The sequence below is a fragment of the Amblyraja radiata genome, chromosome 34 (assembly GCF_010909765.2).
Source record: "Amblyraja radiata isolate CabotCenter1 chromosome 34, sAmbRad1.1.pri, whole genome shotgun sequence".
NCBI lineage: Eukaryota > Metazoa > Chordata > Chondrichthyes > Rajiformes > Rajidae > Amblyraja > Amblyraja radiata.
In genome coordinates, this window is record NC_045989.1 from 14,994,837 (window position 1) to 15,014,520 (window position 19,684).

Below are 19,684 nucleotides of genomic sequence, written 5' to 3' on the forward strand. Positions count from 1 at the left end.
ATCGCCAGAAATTAATCTTCCTACCTTAATTGGTGGAGTGCTGTGAATTGCAGGGTTACAACCCTTGCCTTACAAGATGCTGTTTCTTGAAAATCGGTCGAAGAAAATCTAGACACAGCAAATGACATTAGACTAGAGACAGAACCAATTATCAACACAATGTATCTCCAGCCTTCATCAAGACTCTTGGTGTTTCTATCGGTGAATGAATGGGAGGTTTGGAGGTTGCATCTTGTTCAATGTTGGCATTGCATCCCAAAAGGCTCATCAGCCTCGATAGAGCTTGGATACTGAATCAGACTCCCTCTGTTTTTGATCCAACTATGCATTAAAACAAACCCTAATGAGGGTCAAGTTTCTATTTTCCACAGCATCCTTGTGGGCTGGAGTCGTCAATGAGATTGTCCTAATCATGTTGCACCTTTACAGTTGCCAACAATAAATACATAGTAGACCCAAAAAACTGCAGTAACTCAGTGGGACAGGCAGCTTCTTCAGACTGAAGGTCATGGGAAAGGGAAGCAAGAGTAATAGAAGATGATGTAGAGAGATAAAGAACAATGAATGAAAGATAGGCAAAAATGTAACGGATTGTTGTCGTTCTTTGTTGGAATGGGAAGCTGGTGCCACATGGGTGGGGGAGGGATAGAGAGAAAGGGAATGCCGGGGTTATTTGAAGTTAGAGAAATCAATACTCGTACCACCCAAGCAAAATATGAGATGCTGTTCCTTCAATTTGCGTTTAGCCTCACTCTGACAATGGAGGCGACCTAGGACAGAAAGGTCAGTGTGAGAATGGGAAGGAGAATTAAAGTGTTTAGCAACATGGAGATCAGGTGGGTTCAGGCGGACTGAGCGAAGGTGTTATGCTGTCTCACCAACACGGCCCATGTAAAAACCTAGGTCTTGAGTTAATTCACTGATGCCGGCCAAGGTTCAGCTGGCAGTAATCTTGCTTGAATTTGAGTTGTGGATTCAGGTCCCTATGACTCAGTTGGTGGCGTTCTCAGCTCTGAGACAGATGGTGGTGGTGACTCCAGAGAGTTGAGCGCAGGAAGCTTGGCTGACACTTCAGTGAAATACTGAAGGATGCGGCGCTGTCTAAAACATCAACTTTCAAATAAGATGCTAAATTAAGGACCTGACCATCGTTTCAGATGGAAACAAATGATTTGATGAATCATTTGAAGACGTGCTGATGCTTTGTCCAGTATTTACCCTGAAGCTAACAAAACAACAACTGATTGAGTATCATCATTTGCTGCTTGATGTCACATTTCTCACATTACACAAAGTTCTACTTTCCCCATTTACCACTTAAATCAGCAGAACATACATAGAACGGTGCCAAACATGATGCTAAGAAACTAATCTCTCCTGCCAGCATGTGATCCACATCCTCACATTCCCTGCATATCCATCTTTGCCGAAAAGCCTCTAAAACCCCAGTATTGTCTCTGCTTCCACCACAACCTGGGAGCGTTCCAGACACCCACCACTCGGTGTAAAAAAACTTGCCTTGCACATCTCCTTCTCAGGTGACAGGAGGAGAGAGGAGAGATTTAGATCATCCTTGATTAGAGTTACATGGCATGGAAATGGGCTCTTCAATCTACTCGTCCTTGGCAATCAAGGTGCCTTCCTGAGCTAGTCCAATTTGCCTGCATTTAATCCATATTCCTCTAGACCATTCTATCCATGTACCTGTAAACATTGCAATTGTACCCAGCCCGAACACTTCCTCTGGCTGCTCATTCTATATACCCACAGCCATCGTGTGTGAAAAAGTCACCCCTCAGGTTCCTTTAAAATTTTTCCCCCCATAACATAAATCTAGTTTTACAACCTTCCCCCCACCCTGAAAAAAAAAACACCTTAATTGTGCCCCTAGTGATTTTATAAACCATTATAAGCTCACCACTCAGCCTCCTATGCGTCAATAATAAGTCCCAGTCTATCCAGTCTCTCCTTATAACTCATGCCCACCTGTCCCGGTAATATCCTTGCTGTATCCTTTCCAGCAAACCCACATCCAATGGCAACCAGTACTGCACATAATATTTGCAGTTTCACCAACTTCTTGTACAACGGTAACATGACATCCCAACCTTTGTAGTGAAAGCACCGTCCACTGAAGACAAGTTTGCCAAATGCCACCTTCATCACCATGTCTACCCTTATCTGCTTTCAGGGAACTAACTGGGACTTGCAAATAACGCCAAACTGGTGACTCTGTATACTGGTTAAAATGATGGTTCATGATATCACTCGGTCCCCACACCTGCGTTGCATATAGAACAACAGATGCCTGAAAATGAGTTTTCAAGGATGTAACACAATCATGGGGTTGAGATGACGTCACTAATTGTGGGTGTGAAGCTGACGTGCTTCGTTACACTTTGTGATCAGTTACACCCAGACAGCTGGCGGTTTGTATAATCTGTGCACTTGTGCTATTCTTGAGATGCTTGGAAAAGTCTACAGTCTACACATTTTGCAGGTCCTTGTCTTTCCAACGGCAGTATTATTACAGATATTGAGATTCAAGAAATGAAGGTGACCAAGCCTTAAATAAAAGCAAATACCTTCAATTAACTAGGTTGCTTCTTAAAGCAAATGCTTGGAGTTTCATCACGTGAACATTGCACAAAAGTTATTCAGCTGTAGCGGTTTTCCTCTTCTGCACAGGGTCTATAGTTAACTTCTTCATTCCATCAAAGAACATCAGGGAATTTACAGTGGGTTGAATTGTACTGAGTGAATGGAGAGTCTTATTCCCAGAGTAGGGGAATCATGAACCAGAGGATTTGGGTTTAAGGTGAGAGGGAAAAAATGTTAATAGGAACTGAGGGGCAACTTTCTCAAAAAGAGGGTGTTGGGTATATGGAACGAGCTGCCAGAGGTGGTAGTTAAGGCAGGAACTATAAAAACAATTAAAATACATTTGGACGGGTACATGGGTAGGAAAGGTTAAGGGGCCAAAAGTGGGCAGGTGGGAACTAGATGGGGCATCTTCATCAACATGTACAACTGGGCTGAAGGGCCACTTTCTCTGCTGTTTGACTCAGTGAGTAGTACTGGTGATCCCAATGGTGTTTGGCCAAGGAAAGAAGTTCTGCATGCCTATACATGTTCACACCCTGGATGTATTGACATTTTTGGGAGGCTTAAAGTGCTAATCTCCTACACTGTTGGAGTCCATACAGACCAAATGATCAGTCTTGCTGAGATTCCCAGCACTACAATCACAGTTGCTGTACTGCCACAATGATTTCAAGGACTGTCATGTGCCCTTTAGAATTCAGCCCTTTGCTCCTTACTTGGACCAAAATCTACATACGGTTTTTCCACTGTATCTCAGTACACATGATAATAATAAACCAATATCAATATCAGGAGGTGCCAGCCTAGGGAAGCTGCCACACTGCACTGTTCAGCATTTTAAGATAAGCCTAGTGCTGCTCCTGGCATCTGTGCTTCAAAAGTGCACTCCAGTGATCATCTCCAATAAAGTGGAGTCTGCCAACACTGATGTTGCCTTTCTGGGACCCCCTCATTGACCTAGCTGTCCCCCAGCTTGATAGTACTATTTGGGTGAGTCTGCCGGCCATGAGATTGCAGGTTGTGCTGGTGTACATTCCCTTTGCTGTCGATGGGCCACAGAATTTCGTGGATGCCTAACTTGGAGCTGTTGGACATGTTCCAGGGCCTATCCCAACCAACACACTTATAGTATGGTACACCGGAGGGTGTCCTTGGTATAAATAGCTGACTTTCTCTCCATAAGGGCTATTCATGGTGACTTGTACCAGTGCTGTCATTAATAGATGTGCCTGTCGCAGTTTACTTGGTGAGGATGAGGTTAAGGAGTTCCACCATCAGCAATCGCCTGGTGAGATCCAGTCTGGCAGTTAAGTCCTACAGGATGTAGTTGGCCCCATCAGTCATGATATACCAACCTCTCCTGGTCATAGATCTCCTGGTGAAGAATCCAGAGCACATTCTGGACTTCACCTTTTTCATTACTTCTCCCAACAGCCTCTGAAAAACACAGGATCCTAGATCTGCTGCATTCCTTGGCGCTCCAGTGCCCAGAGCAGAGACGGAGCTCTCTGAGTGACACCAGGGACCTCAAGTCTCTTTTCAGGGACAGGCAAAAGCGCGGGGGAAATAGCTGATGAAGCACTCCACCTCCCCGGCCCAACCTGCCTTCACCAGTCACCTCAAAATCAACAGTACAGGAGAGGAAGCGAGTCACCCTCGGCCCTCAGGGACTGCCGAAGGAAGAGTTGTAATTTTAGGAGACTTGGTACTAAACTTTGTACACAGTTATATTCCCTACATTATAGTGGTAACTACAGTTCAAAGCTCTTTGCAACACCAAGAGATCTTGAACTTGATAGATGGATCAGTACAAATGAATCAGAAGGATCGGATAGTTTAGGTAAATGGAGAGAAGGATAGCCATATCATATACTAGACTAAGTGGGACCCGTTGGGTCCCAGCATCACACAGGAGGGCTGGTCATCCAATGCAATATTCCACCTCTCCACCAATTCTAATATTGGTGGGCAGTTGGAGGGGGGGGGGCTTTCTGGAGCGCTAGTATGGGTGTTATGGGCTGAAGGGACTGGTTTCCAGAGGGCTAGTATGCAAATTGTGCGCCAAATGGATTCTTGGGCTGGCGTCTCAGTCAATCAAGCCTGTTGTGCTGGCAACTCACTCACTCACGGCTGGTGGGCTGGTAGTTGACTCACGGCTAATCCTTGAAATTCTATTTCAAGCAGGGTATAAGGCCACCAAATTCAAGTGCAGTTTCTTACCACTTCTAGCAGGGTGCAAGGCCACCAAATTCAAGTGCAGTTTCATACCATTTGAAGTAGGGTGCAAAGCCACTAAAGACAGCGAGTCGTGACCTCTCCCTCCTCCATCTTGCAGAGACTGAGCCACACCCACATTTCCGGGTTTTATAACCCCTCCCCCCCCCCCACCGGAAAATATGTGGCTTTCATGGAGTGATTGACAGGAGAGAGATTCTCAACATTTAAAAAAAAACTAATAACACTTTTATTTTTCATTGATGGGAAGAATTCTCTGCATCTGCTCAGCGGAGGGGGACTGAGTAAGATGGCAGTCGTAAGTGGTAGCATTTTATCTAAAATCAATATACAGTGCAAACAGGAAGTAAGTGCATTTACAGTAGTGCCTTTTAACTTCAAGCCAAAGCACCCAAGCCACCATTTGCAGTAAGTAGTGCCTTTCAACTTCAAAGCTCCCAAGCCACCATTTGCAGTAAGTGGTGCCTTTCAACTTCAAGCCAATGCACCCACGCCCCCATTTGCAGTAAGTAATACATTTTAACTTCAAGCCATTGCACCCAAGCCACCATCTGCAGTAAGAAGTGCCTTTCAACTTCAAGCCACACCCAAGCCACCATTTGCAGTAAGTGGTGTCTTTCAACTTCAAGCCAAAGCACCCAAGCCACCATTTGCAGTAAGTAGTGCCTTTCAACTTCAAAGCTCCCAAGCCACCATTTGCAGTAAGTGGTGCCTTTCAACTTCAAGCCAATGCACCCACGCCCCCATTTGCAGTAAGTAATACATTTTAACTTCAAGCCATTGCACCCAAGCCACCATCTGCAGTAAGAAGTGCCTTTCAACTTCAAGCCACACCCAAGCCACCATTTGCAGTAAGTGGTGTCTTTCAACTTCAAGCCACACCCAAGCCATCATTTGCAGTAAGTAGTGCCTTTCAACTTCAAGCCAAAGCAACCAAGCTACCATTTGCAGTACGTAGTGCCTTTCAACTTCAAGCCACACCCAAGCTACCATTTGCAGTGTGGTGTCTTTCAACTTCAAGCCACACCCAAGCCATCATTTGCAGTAAGTAGTGCCTTTCAACTTCAAAGCTCCCAAGCCACTATTTGCAGTAAGTGGTGTCTTTCAACTTCAAGCCACACCCAAGCTACCATTTGCAGTAAGTAGTGCCTTTCAACTTCAAGCCAAAGCAACCAAGCCACCATTTGCAGTAAGTAGTGCCTTTCAACTTCAAGCCAAAGCTCCCAAGCCACCATTTGCAGTAAGTAGTGCCTTTCAACTTCATGCCACCATTTGCAGTAAGTAATGCCTTTCAACTTCAAGCCAATGCACCCACGCCCCCCATTTGCAGTAAGTAGCAAAGATCTTATAGCGAAGCAAGATGGGTTACTCTCACGCAAACGTGTAGTACGTTCATGGGCGGATTCATGGGTGATTATATGACTCATTTTAGCAACCAGCCCCCGGCATCTTGTTCCGCCATATTGCTCCGCCATCCTGCTTCCGGCCAAAGATTGGATCCGCAGCGAGGAGAGGGAGTGTGGGGTCCGGGGAGAGGGAGTGTGGGGTCCGGGGCAGCGGGAGAGGTAGTGCGGGGCCAGGGGCAGCGGGAGAGGGAGTGTTGGGTCCGGGGCAGCGGGAGAGGGAGTGTGAGGTCCGGGGCAGCGGGAGAGGGAGTGCGGGGCAGTGGGGAGAGGGGCATAGGAGGGGGGGAGACATTGTAGTGAGGGGGCAGGCGAGGCAGTGCCGGGGAGGGGGGGGGGGGGGGGGAGATAAGGCCTAGTGTGTGTGAAGTTGCGGGGAGGTTTACAATGTTTCTTATTTAATGTCCCTTATCTAGTCTGAAATAAAGTTAATTATTGGATCAGAAGAAATATAATTGATTGTGTTATATGATTATATACATTTATATGATTTTAATGTATGTGTGTTTATAAACATTTTATTCTTTAACAAGAATTAACAGAATTATGAACTAACAGAATTATGAATCTAACCCTATATCACACACAAAAAGTTCCCCCGCAATGTCAATTACCCTGCGAGTCGGGTCGGTTCCGGTTACTACAAAATCAACTCAAACACTGCTTGTGAGCCATTTAAAAAGAAATGATTTAAAAAACATAAAAAAAAGACAATTACCAGAGTCAAATTTTATTCTTGACAAGAAGTATGAACTGACAGATTTATGAATCTAACCCACACAAACTGTTGCCCCGCAACATTGATTACACTGCGAGTCGGGTCGGGTCAGGTAGGCTCAGGTTACTAAAATGGGCGTGGAAAATGCCCAGGATCCGCTCCATAGCGTACTACATGTCAGCCCATTGCATTTCGCAGGAGTAGCCTATCTTGCTCCGCTATAAGAACTTTGGTAAGTAGTGCCTTTCAACTTCAAGCCACACCCAAGCCATCATTTGCAGGAAGTAGTGCCTTTCAACTTCAAGTCAAAGCTCCCAATCCACCATTTGCAGTAAGTGGTGTCTTTCAACTTCAAGCCACACCCAAGCCACCATTTGCAGTAAGTAGTGCCTTTCAACTTCATGCCACCATTTGCAGTAAGTGGTGTCTTTCAACTTCAAGCCACACCCAAGCCACACCCAAGCCATCATTTGCAGTAAGTAGTGCCTTTCAACTTCATGCCACTTTATGCAGTAAGTACTGCCTTTCAACTTCAAGCCACACCCAATCCATCATTTGCAGTAAGTAGTGCCTTTCAACTTCAAGCCATTGCACCCAAGCCACCATTTGCAGTAAGTACTGTCTTTCAACTGCAAGCCAAAGCAACCAAGCCACCATTTGCAGGAAGTAGTGCCTTTCAACTTCAAGTCAAAGCTCCCAAGCCACCATTTGCAGTAAGTAATGCCTTTCAACTTCAAGTCAAAGCTCCCAAGCCACAATTTGCAGTAATAGTGCCTTTCAACTTCAAGCCAAAGCAACCAATCCACCATTTGCAGCAAGTAGTGCCTTTCAACTGCTAGCCAAAGCTCCCAAGCCACCATTTGCAGTAAGTAGTGCCTTTCAATTTCAAGACACACCTAAGCCAAGCCAACCAGGAGGGGGGAGGAGAGGGGGGGACGGGGGAGACTTTCTGGAGCGCTAGTATGAACCATTTTAGAACCAATAGACATTTTTTTGCAAGCTTTAGAACCAATAGACATTTTTTGCAAGCTTTAGAACCAATAGTCATTTTTTTGCAAGCTTTAGAACCAATAGACATTTTTTGCAAGCTTTAGAACCAATAGAGACATTTTCTTGCAAGCTTAGAACCAATAGAGACATTTTCTTGCAAGCTTTTGAACCAATAGACATTTTTTTACAAGCATTAGAACAATAGACATTTTTTGCAAGCTTTAGAACCAATAGAGACATTTTTCCAAGCTTTAGAACCAATAGAGACACTTTTTGCAAGCTTTAGAACCAATAGACATTTTTTGCAAGCTTTAGAGCCAATAGAGACACATTTTGCAAGGTTTCGAACCAATAGAGACACATTTTGCAAGCTTTAGAACCAATAGACATTTTTTGCAAGCTTTAGAACCAATAGACATTTTTTTGCAAGCTTTAGAACCAATAGACATTTATTTGCAAGCTTTAGAGCCAATAGACATTTTTTAGCAAGCTTTAGAACCAGTAGACATTTTTTTGCAAGCTTTAGAACCAATAGACATTTTTTTGCAAGATTTAGAACCAATAGACATTTTTTTGCAAGCTTTAGAACGAATAGACATTTTTTTTGCAAGCTTTAGAACCAATAGACATTTTTTGCAAGCTTTAGAACCAATAGAGACACATTTTGCAAGCTTTAGAACTAATAGACATTTTTTGTAAGCTTTAGAACCAATAGTCACATTCTGCAAGCATTTTAGAACCACTAAGGGCACTTACATTTGAGTAGACATGTGTTCAGTGTTATTCACAGCTCAGAGAAACGTGACCCTATGCCTACCTCCAGCTTGCAGACACTGATTGAGGCACACCACTTCCTGGTTTTATAGTCCCTCCCCCCTGCCGCCAGCGGGGGCAGCAGAGAGAATGGGGAATTTTGTAAAAACATTAATATCTCTGTCATTTTTAATCAACGGGAAAAATCCTCGGCACACATGCGGCAGAGGGGGGCTCTGAGCAAGGTGGCCAAAAATGACGGCCGTAGGTGGCGGCGTTCTCTTGGAAATCGCAGCACAGATCGCCAAAACCGGTCAAGAACAGAGTTTTAGTAATATATATAGATAAGAAGATAAGAAGATAAGAAGATAGATAGATAGATAGATAGATAGATAGATAGATAGATAGATAGATAGATAGATAGATAGATAGATTAAGTGAAGTTTTATCTTTTGCTTTTTGGACAGCCACTAGGTGGAGTGTCGGGGCTCAGGGGCCACCCTACATCATTGCTGATGTATCTGTGCCCTTTCAGGCTCTGGTTGCACTGTGCAAGGAAATAAGCACCTTCTTACCCCCCCAAAAACTACAATGTGAGCTGCACCTGCATTCCCCAACACATATTGTTCCCTATTTGTTGTAGAGTGCATTTATAATTTGGCTGTAGTCTTGTAGCAATTTTAAGTGCAGACAAATGACGTCAGTAGTTATCATTACACTCTATGTACAACATGATATCTAACTGGAAAGCAGGATTATTGAGTGTTAAAACAAATCACTGGGACTCGTAGTGGAATGAGCATTAATCACAGATAGGCTTTGGCCATGAATGTATAAATAACTATAAAGATGAAAAACACATCAATCAGTCTGAAGAAGGGTTTCAGCCGGAAACGTGGCCTATTTCCTTCGCTCCATTGATGCTGCAGCACCCGCTGAGTTTCTCCAGCACTTTTGTCTACCTTCGATTTTCCAGCATCTGCAGTTCCTTCTTAAACACCAATCAGCTCATTAGGGACACCTATTTAGCAATTTAGCAATCTTTGTTAGCAACTGTAAACGGCAAGATCTATTTCATTTTGGCATTTGAAACCAGAAAAAGTGTAGAAGAGCAATGAAAGCTGTGAAATTAACACAGGATCAGCCATCCAGCTTTACAGTCACATTCTCTGGGCAAAGATTACGGGAACACAATCAGAATCTTTATCCACAAGGTGGGAGATAGTGCACTTTATGAAGTCAAATTCTGGTATGACACGTACAGTAAATGGTAGATTTATTAGGAGTGCTGATGTGCAGTGTGATCTTGGGCTGATAGGCCATTGCTCGTTGTAAATGGTGACCAGATGGATAGGGTAGTGAAGAAGGCTGAGTATGTTGGGACATCATGGAGCTGTACACAACATTGGTTAGGCCACACTTTGAGTTTAGTTTACCGCACTACAGGAAAAATGCGGCAACTACAAAGAGAATGTAGAAGAGATTCAGCAGGATGTTGCCTGGAATAGATGCCTGGAGATTTCAAGGAGAGTTAGATAGGCCAGATTTATTATCACTGGAGCAGAAGAGGCCGAGAGTTCTCTATTAGAACAAGTAATGCTGGAACAGTGAGCAGCTCCTTTGGAAGTGGATTCCTTTAAATCTTTCCCCTCTCACTTTAAACCTATGCCCTCTAGTTTTAAACTCCCTGGAACTGGGGGAAAAAATGTCAATTCATTACTTTTTTATCTTGGCAAATTCTTCCAATTCTCAGGAAATGGACTGATGCAGGACGATGTGTATTTAATCTAATTTTACTGATAGAACTGCCCTAAATGTAATGGATCTTTATATTTGGGAAAAAACCCTGGCAATTTTAAGCAAAGATGGCATTTTGCTAAATCGCCTTTTATTTCTTATAAATGGAGTTATTCATGTCAATTTAATAATTTTGTAATTTGATATTGGCATAATCTAATTTCATTCAGTATGATACAGCCCTCACTGAAAAGCTGTTTCTGACTGTTTTTGTATTTAATGCTGAATAACTTAAAATTCTCATGGCATTTTAACAATAAAAGAAAAGTGAGGCAGGAAGAGGCACAAATTGCAATGGGGTCAGAAAGGCAAAAAGTTTGAATAAAATGTTGCGCTCATTCAGTTTGTTACCCAAAGGAGGCAATTGTTATGCTCTATATCCAGATCAGACACTTTGCTGCATTCAGTTTGGAAAATAATTCCCTAAAGCATATTTGGACACTTTGCCTTCTGTTTTTCTTTAGCAACTGGCAACTTCCTGAATAGTCAGCAGATAGTCAATTGCTGAGTTTCACACATCTCCCTGATACGGCATTCCTGGTCATGGTGAGCAGCTGACTGTAAATGGTCATCTGAATGTACCTGAACATGACTCAAACTCCAGAGTGAACATATTCACTTGTGCATCTAAACCAACCTTTTCATTCCCCTCAATTCCCAATCTTTCACTGGAGTAAGACATCTGGAACCTCCGAGCTGCTCCTCTGGAATTGGATCATCAAGAAATAGTGGGAGCTGGCAGTTGTTGGGTGGTGACCAGACGACGTGAGGGAAACTGTGGCTCAGATGTCACTACCAGTTATTCATTTCAGAACTCGCTACCCCTCCTTATTTCAACATTCTCAATCCACACTTTTCCACAGTCCCAACAATTCTTTACACAAATTATTCTCTATCTTCTTCCTCTTGGGGATGATATTATGCTTGCAGGGTATTGACTAGGAGGCATGAATTTTTAAACTATTTTACTAATAAAAAACGTAAATATTTTTGAAACTTTCTGTCAGGATAATGTTTGAATGATAAGGATTCTATTTTCCTCTTGAATCTGCTTCAGGGTCATTGACCTGAAATGCTGACGTTTACTCTCTCCGTAGATGCTGCCTGACCTGCTGAGTATTTTCCTCATTCTCTTTGTTTCTTCAGGTCCTTGATTTTAATTTCTGCACAAGATATTGACATATCTGGCATTTCTTGGTCATCGCCATTTGTCCCCAAACTGAAGAAGCAGTTGAGAGCCAACCACATTCACGTGCCTAGAATGACACATGGAGCAGACTGGGTAAGGACAACATATTTTGTCCCCAGTCGGACGTTGGTGAACTTTGTCACTTATTTATAATCATTTGATGGTTTCATTGTTGGGATTAGCATGAACTTAGTCTCAGGATCAATGCATTAGTGGTTCATTACTCCAGATGTACCAGTAACTTAATCATTAGGGTCATAGAAACATATAGTACAGAAACAAGCCCTACGGTGCAGCTCTTCCTTGATGACCAAGATGTCTCATCTAAGGCTGGTCCCTTTTGGTCCATCTATCTATCTTATCTTCTTATATATCTATATCTATATTACTAAAACTCTGTTCTTGACCGGTTTTGTCTTTCTGTGCTGCGGTTTCCGAGAGTACGCCGCCACCTACGGCCGTCATTTTTGGCCACCTCGCTCAGAGCCCCCCTCCGCCGCATGTGTGCCGAGGATTTTTCCCGTCGATGAATGTCTACAGCACTGTGAGTACCCTTAATTTGGTTTGAAAATGAAAATATGGTTAGAGGTAAAAAAGCATTGCTTGCAAATGGTTGTTTGGGTTTGGGTTTGGGTTGAAGTAAAACGGCACTCTCTCTCCCCCCCCCCTTCCTTCTCCTCTCCCCCCCTCCCTCTCCTCTATCCCCCTCCCTCTCCTCTCCCCCTCTCCTCTCCTCTCCCCCCCTCTCCTCCTCCCCCCCTCTCCTCCTCCCCCCTTCCTCCTCCCCCCTCTCCACCAATCCCCCCCTCTCCTCCTCCCCCCTCCTCCTCCTCCCCCCCCTTTCCTCCTCCCCCCCTCTCCTCCTCCCCTCCTCCCCCCCTCTCCTCCTCCCCCCCTCTCCTCCTCCCCCCCCTCTCCTCCCCCCCCTCTCCTCCCCCCCCTCTCCTCCCCTCTCCCCTCCCCTCTCCCCTCCTCCTCCTCCTCCTCCCCCTCTCCCCCCCCTCTCCTCCCCCCTCCATCCCCTCCCCCACCGTCCCTCCCCTAAACCCCCCTCCCCTCCACACACCCCTACCCCCTTCCTGCTCCCCACCTCTCCCCCCCTCTCCTCCCCCCCTCTCCTCCCCCCCTCCCCTCCCCCCCTCGTCCTCCTCCCCCTCTCCTCCCCCCTCTCCCCCTCCTCCTCCCCCTCTCCTCCCCCTCTCCCCCCCTCCACCCCCTCCCCCACCGTCCCTCCCCTAAACCCCCCTCCCCTCCACACACCCCTACCCCCTCCCTGCTCCCCACCTCTCCCCCCCCTCTCTCCCCCCTCCTCTCTTCCCACCCCCCCTCTCTCCCCCCCCTCTCTTCCCCCCCCCTCTCTTTCCCCCCCCTCTCTTCCCCCCCCTCTCTTTCTCCCCCCCTCTCTTTCCCCCCCCCCTCTCTTTCCCCCCCCCTCTCTTCCCCCCCCCCTCTCTCCCCCCCCCTCTCTTTCCCCCCCTCTCTTTCCCCCCCCTCTCGTCCCCCCCCCTCTTGTTCCCCCCCTCTTGTTCCCCCCCTCTCATTCCCCCCCTCTCGTTCCCCCACTCTCTTTCCCCCCCTCTCTTCCTTTCCCCCCCCTCTCTTTCCCCCCCCCCTCTCTTTCCTCCCCCCCCTCTCTTTCCCCCCCCCCGTCTCTTCCCCCCCCTCTCTCTTCCCCCCCTCTCTTCCCCCCCCCTCTCTTTCCCCCCCCTCTCTTTTCCCCCCCCCTCTCTTTCTTCCTCCCCCCTCTCTCTTTCCCCCCCTCTCTTCCCCCCCCTCTCTTTCCCCCCCCCCCCTCTCTCCCCCCCCCCCTCTCTTCCCCCCCTCTCTTTCCCCCCCCCTCTCTTTCCCCCCCCTCCTCCTCTCTACCCCCCCCCGCCTCCTCTCTCCCCCCCCCCCGCTCCTCCCCTCTATTAGCGTGAGTGCGGGAGGGGGGGGGGTAGTTAGTGTGTGATGCTGCATGCTGCCTCCCCCCCACAACCGCACGTGGGGGGAGGCAGTGGTGTGCCTCAATCAGTGTCTGCAAGCTGGAGGAAGGCATAGGGTCACGTTTCTCTGAGCTGTGAATAACACTGAACACATGTCTACTCAAATGTAAGTGCCCTTAGTGGTTCTAAAATGCTTGCAGAATGTGTCTATTGGTTCTAAAGCTTGCAAAAAATGTCTATTGGTTCTAAAGCTTGCAAAAAAATGTCTATTGGTTCTAAAGCTAGCAAAAAAATGTCTATTGGTTCTAAAGCTTGCAAAAAAATGTCTATTGGTTCTAAAGCTTGCAAAAAAATGTCTATTGGTTCTAAAGCTTGCAAAAAAATGTCTATTGGTTCTAAAGCTTGCAAAAAATGTCTATTGGTTCTAAAGCTTGCAAAATGTGTCTCTATTGGTTCTAAAGCTTGCAAAAAGTGTCTATTGGTTCTGAAGCTTGCAAAAAAGGTCTCTATTGGTTCTAAAGCTTGCAAAAATGTCTCTATTGGTTCTAAACCTTGCAAAAAATGTCTATTGGTCCTAAAGCTTGCAAAATGTGTCTATATTGGTTCTAAAGCTTGCAAAAGATGTCTATTGGTTCTAAATCTTGCAAAGAATGTCTCTATTGGTTCTAAAGCTTGCAAAAAATGTCTCTATTGGTTCTAAAGCTTGCAAAAAAAAGTCTATTGGTTCTAAAGCTTGCAAAAAAATGTCCATTGGTTCTAAAGCTTGCAAAAAAAATGTCCATTGGTTCTAAAGTTTGCAAAAAAATGTCCATTGGTTCTAAAGCTTGCAAAAAATGTCTCTATTGGTTCTAAAGCTTGCAAGAAAATGTCTATTGTTCTAAAGCTTGCAAAAATATGTCTATTAGTTCTAAAGCTTGCAAAAAAATGTCTATTGGTTCTAAGGCTTGCGCAAAAATGTCTATTGGTTCTAAAGCTTGCAAAAAAAATGTCTATTAGTTCTAAAGCTTGCAAAATGTGTCTCTATTGGTTCTAAAGCTTGCAAAAAGTGTCTATTGGTTCTAAAGCTTGCAAAAAATGTCTCTATTGGTTCTAAAGCTTGCAAAAAAAAGTCTATTGGTTCTAAAGCTTGCAAAAAAAGTCTATTGGTTCTATAGCTTGCAAAAAAATGTCCATTGGTTCTAAAGCTTGCAAAAAAATGTCTATTGGTTCTAAAGCTTGCAAAATGTGTCTCTATTGGTTCTAAAGCTTGCAAAAGATGTCTATTGGTTCTAAAGCTTGCAAAAATGTCTATTGGTTCTAAAGCTTGCAAAAATGTCTATTGGTTCTAAAGCTTGCAAAATGTGTCTCTATTGGTTCTAAAGCTTGCAAAAAGTGTCTATTGGTTCTAAAGCTTGCAAAAATGTCTCTATTGGTTCTAAAGCTTGTAAAAAAAGTCTATTGGTTCTAAAGCTTGCAAAAAATGTCCATTGGTTCTAAAGCTTGCAAAAAAAATGTCCATTGGTTCTAAAGCTTGCAAAAAAATGTCCATTGGTTCTAAAGCTTGCAAAAAAATGTCCATTGTTTCTAAAGCTTGCAAAAAAATGTCTCTATTGGTTCAAAAGCTTGCAAAAAATGTCTTTATTGGTTCTAAAGCTTGCAAAAAAATGTCTATTAGTTCTAAAGCTTGCAAAATGTGTCTCTATTGGTTCTAAAGCATGCAAAAATGTCTATTGGTTCTAAAGCTCGCAAAATGTGTCTCTATTGGTTCTAAAGCTTGCAAAAAATGTCTATTGGTTCTAAAGCTTGCAAAATGTGTCTCTATTGGTTCTAAAGCTTGCAAAAAGTGTCTATTGGTTCTAAAGCTTGTAAAAATGTCTCTATTGGTTCTAAAGCTTGCAAAAAAAATGTCTATTAGTTCTAAAGCTTGCAAAATGTGTCTCTATTGGTTCTAAAGCTTGCAAAAATGTCTCTATTGGTTCTAAAGCTTGCAAAAATATGTCTATTAGTTCTAAAGCTTGCAAAATGTGTCTCTATTGGTTCTAAAGCTTGCAAAAGATGTCTATTGGTTCTAAAGCTTGCAAAAATGTCTATTGGTTCTAAAGCTTGCAAAAATGTCTATTGGTTCTAAAGCTTGCAAAATGTGTCTCTATTGGTTCTAAAGCTTGCAAAAAGTGTCTATTGGTTCTAAAGCTTGCAAAAAATGTCTCTATTGGTTCTAAAGCTTGCAAAAATGCCTCTATTGGTTCTAAAGCTTGTAAAAAAAGTCTATTGGTTCTAAAGCTTGCAAAAAATGTCCATTGGTTCTAAAGCTTGCAAAAAAAATGTCCATTGGTTCTAAAGCTTGCAAAAAAATGTCCATTGGTTCTAAAGCTTGCAAAAAAATGTCCATTGTTTCTAAAGCTTGCAAAAAAATGTCTCTATTGGTTCAAAAGCTTGCAAAAAATGTCTCTATTGGTTCTAAAGCTTGCAAAAAAATGTCTATTAGTTCTGAAGCTTGCAAAATGTGTCTCTATTGGTTCTAAAGCATGCAAAAATGTCTATTGGTTCTAAAGCTTGCAAAATGTGTCTCTATTGGTTCTAAAGCTTGCAAAAAATGTCTATTGGTTCTAAAGCTTGCAAAAAGTGTCTATTGGTTCTAAATCTTGCAAAAATGTCTCTATTGGTTCTAAAGCTTGCAAAAAATGTCTATTGGTTCTAAAGCTTGCAAAAAGTGTCTATTGGTTCTAAATCTTGCAAAAATGTCTCTATTGGTTCTAAAGCTTGCAAAAAAGTGTCTATTGGTTCTAAATCTTGCAAAAATGTCTCTATTGGTTCTAAAGCTTGCAAAAAAAATGTCCATTGATTCTAAAGCTTGCAAAAAAATGTCCATTGTTTCTAAAGCTTGCAAAAAAATGTCTCTATTGGTTCAAAAGCTTGCAAAAAATGTCTCTATTGGTTCTAAAGCTTGCAAGAAAATGTCTATTGTTCTAAAGCTTGCAAAAATAAGTCTATTAGTTCTAAAGCTTGCAAGAAAATGTCTATTAGTTCTAAAGCTTGCAAAATGTGTCTCTATTGGTTCTAAAGCTTGCAAAAAGTGTCTATTGGTTCTAAAGTTGGCAAAAATGTCTCTATTGGTTCTAAAGCTTGCAAAAAAAGTATATTGGTTCTAAAGCTTGCAAAAAAATGTCCATTGGTTCTAAAGCTTGCAAAAAAATGTCCATTGGTTCTAAAGCTTGCAAAAAAATGTCCATTGGTTCTAAAGCTTGCAAAAAAATGTCCATTGGTTCTAAAGCTTGCAAAAAAAAATGTCCATTGGTTCTAAAGCTTGCAAAAAATGTCCATTGGTTCTAAAGCTTGCAAAAAAATGTCTATTGGTTCTAAGCTTGCAAAAAAATGTCTATTGGTTCTAAAGCTTGAAAAATGTGTCTCTATTGGTTCTAAAGCTTGCAAAAAATGTCTATTGGTTCTAAAGCTTGCAAAAAATGTCTATTGGTTCTAAAGCTTGCAAAATGTGTCTCTATTGGTTCTAAAGCTTGCAAAAATGTCTATTGGTTCTAAAGCTTGCAAAATGTGTCTCTATTGGTTCTAAAGCTTACAAAAAGTGTCTATTGGTTCTAAAGCTTGCAAAAAATGTCTCTATTGGTTCTAAAGCTTGCAAAAAAATGTCCATTGGTTCTAAAGCTTGCAAAAAAATGTCCATTGGTTCTAAAGCGTGCAAAAAAATGTCCATTGGTTCTAAAGCTTGCAAAGAAATGTCCATTGTTTCTAAAGCTTGCAAAAAAATGTCTCTATTGGTTTAAAAGCTTGCAAAAAATGTCTCTATTGGTTCTAAAGCTTGCAAGAAAATGTCTCTATTGGTTCTAAGCTTGCAAAAATGTCTCTATTGGTTCTAAAGCTTGCAAAAATATGTCTATTAGTTCTAAAGCTTGCAAAATGTGTCTCTATTGGTTCTAAAGCTTGCAAAAAGTGTCTATTGGTTCTAAAGTTTGCAAAAAATGTCTCTATTGGTTCTAAAGCTTGCAAAAAAAGTCTATTGGTTCTAAACCTTGCAAAAAAAGTCTAATGGATCTAAAGCTTGTAAAAAAATGTCCATTGGTTCTAAAGCTTGCAAAAAAATGTCCATTGGTTCTAAAGCTTGCAAAAAAATGTCCATTGGTTCTAAAGCTTGCAAAAAAATGTCCATTGGTTCTAAAGCTTGCAAAAAAATGTCCATTGGTTCTAAAGCTTGCAAAAAAAATGTCCATTGGTTCTAAAGCTTGCAAAAAAATGTCCATTGGTTCTAAAGCTTGCAAAAAAATGTCTATTGGTTCTAAAGCTTGCAAAATGTGTCTCTATTGGTTCTAAAGCTTGCAAAAAATGTCTATTGGTTCTAAAGCTTGCAAAAAAATGTCTATTAGTTCTAAAGCTTGCAAAATGTGTCTCTATTGGTTCTAAAGCTTGCAAAAAGTGTCTATTGGTTCTAAAGCTTGCAAAAAATGTCTCTATTGGTTCTAAAGCTTGCAAAAAACGTCTATTGGTTCTAAAGCTTGCAAAAAAAGTCTATTGGTTCTAAAGCTTGCAAAAAAATTTCCATTGGTTCTAAAGCTTGCAAAAAAATGTCCATTGGTTCTAAAGCTTGCAAAAAAATGTCCATTGGTTCTAAAGCTTGCAAAAAAATGTCCATTGGTTCTAAAGCTTGCAAAAAAAATGTCCATTGGTTCTAAAGCTTGCAAAAAATGTCCATTGGTTCTAAAGCTTGCAAAAAAATGTCTATTGGTTCTAAAGCTTGCAAAAAAATGTCTATTGGTTCTAAAGCTTGCAAAATGTGTCTCTATTGGTTCTAAAGCTTGCAAAAAATGTCTATTGGTTCTAAAGCTTGCAAAAAAATGTCTATTAATTCTAAAGCTTGCAAAATGTGTCTCTATTGGTTCTAAAGCTTGCAAAAAGTGTCTATTGGTTCTAAAGCTTGCAAAAATGTCTCTATTGGTTCTAAAGCTTGCAAAAAAAGTCTATTGGTTCTAAAGCTTGCAAAAAAAGTCTATTGGTTCTAAAGCTTGCAAAAAAATGTCCATTGGTTCTAAAGCTTGCAAAAAAATGTCCATTGGTTCTAAAGCTTGTAAAAAAATGTCCATTGGTTCTAAAGCTTGCAAAAAAATGTCCATTGGTTCTAAAGCTTGTAAAAAAATGTCCATTGGTTCTAAAGCTTGCAAAAAAATGTCCATTGGTTCTAAAGCTTGCAAAAAAATGTCCATTGGTTCTAAAGCTTGCAAAAAAATGTCCATTGGTTCTAAAGCTTGCAAAAAAATGTCTATTGGTTCTAAAGCTTGCAAAATGAGTCTCTATTGGTTCTAAAGCTTGCAAAAAATATCTATTGGTTCTAAAGCTTGCAAAATGTGTCTCTATTGGTTCTAAAGCTTGCAAAAATGTCTATTGGTTCTAAAGCTTGCAAAATGTGTCTCTATTGGTTCTAAAGCTTACAAAAAGTGTCTATTGGTTCTAAAGCTTGCAAAAAATGTCTCTATTGGTTCTAAAGTTTGCAAAAAAAATGTCCATTGGTTCTAAAGCTTGCAAAAAAATGTCCATTGGTTCTAAAGCATGCAAAAAAATGTCCATTGGTTCTAAAGCTTGCAAAGAAATGTCCATTGTTTCTAAAGCTTGCAAAAAAATGTCTCTATTGGTTTAAAAGCTTGCAAAAAATGTCTCTATTGGTTCTAAAGCTTGCAAGAAAATGTCTCTATTGGTTCTAAGCTTGCAAAAATGTCTCTATTGGTTCTAAAGCTTGTAAAAAAAGTCTATTGGTTCTAAAGCTTGCAAAAAATGTCCATTGGTTCTAAAGCTTGCAAAAAAAATGTCCATTGGTTCTAAAGCTTGCAAAAAAATGTCCATTGGTTCTAAAGCTTGCAAAAAATGTCCATTGTTTCTAAAGCTTGCAAAAAAATGTCTCTATTGGTTCAAAAGCTTGCAAAAAATGTCTTTATTGGTTCTAAAGCTTGCAAAAAAATGTCTATTAGTTCTAAAGCTTGCAAAATGTGTCTCTATTGGTTCTAAAGCATGCAAAAATGTCTATTGGTTCTAAAGCTCGCAAAATGTGTCTCTATTGGTTCTAAAGCTTGCAAAAAATGTCTATTGGTTC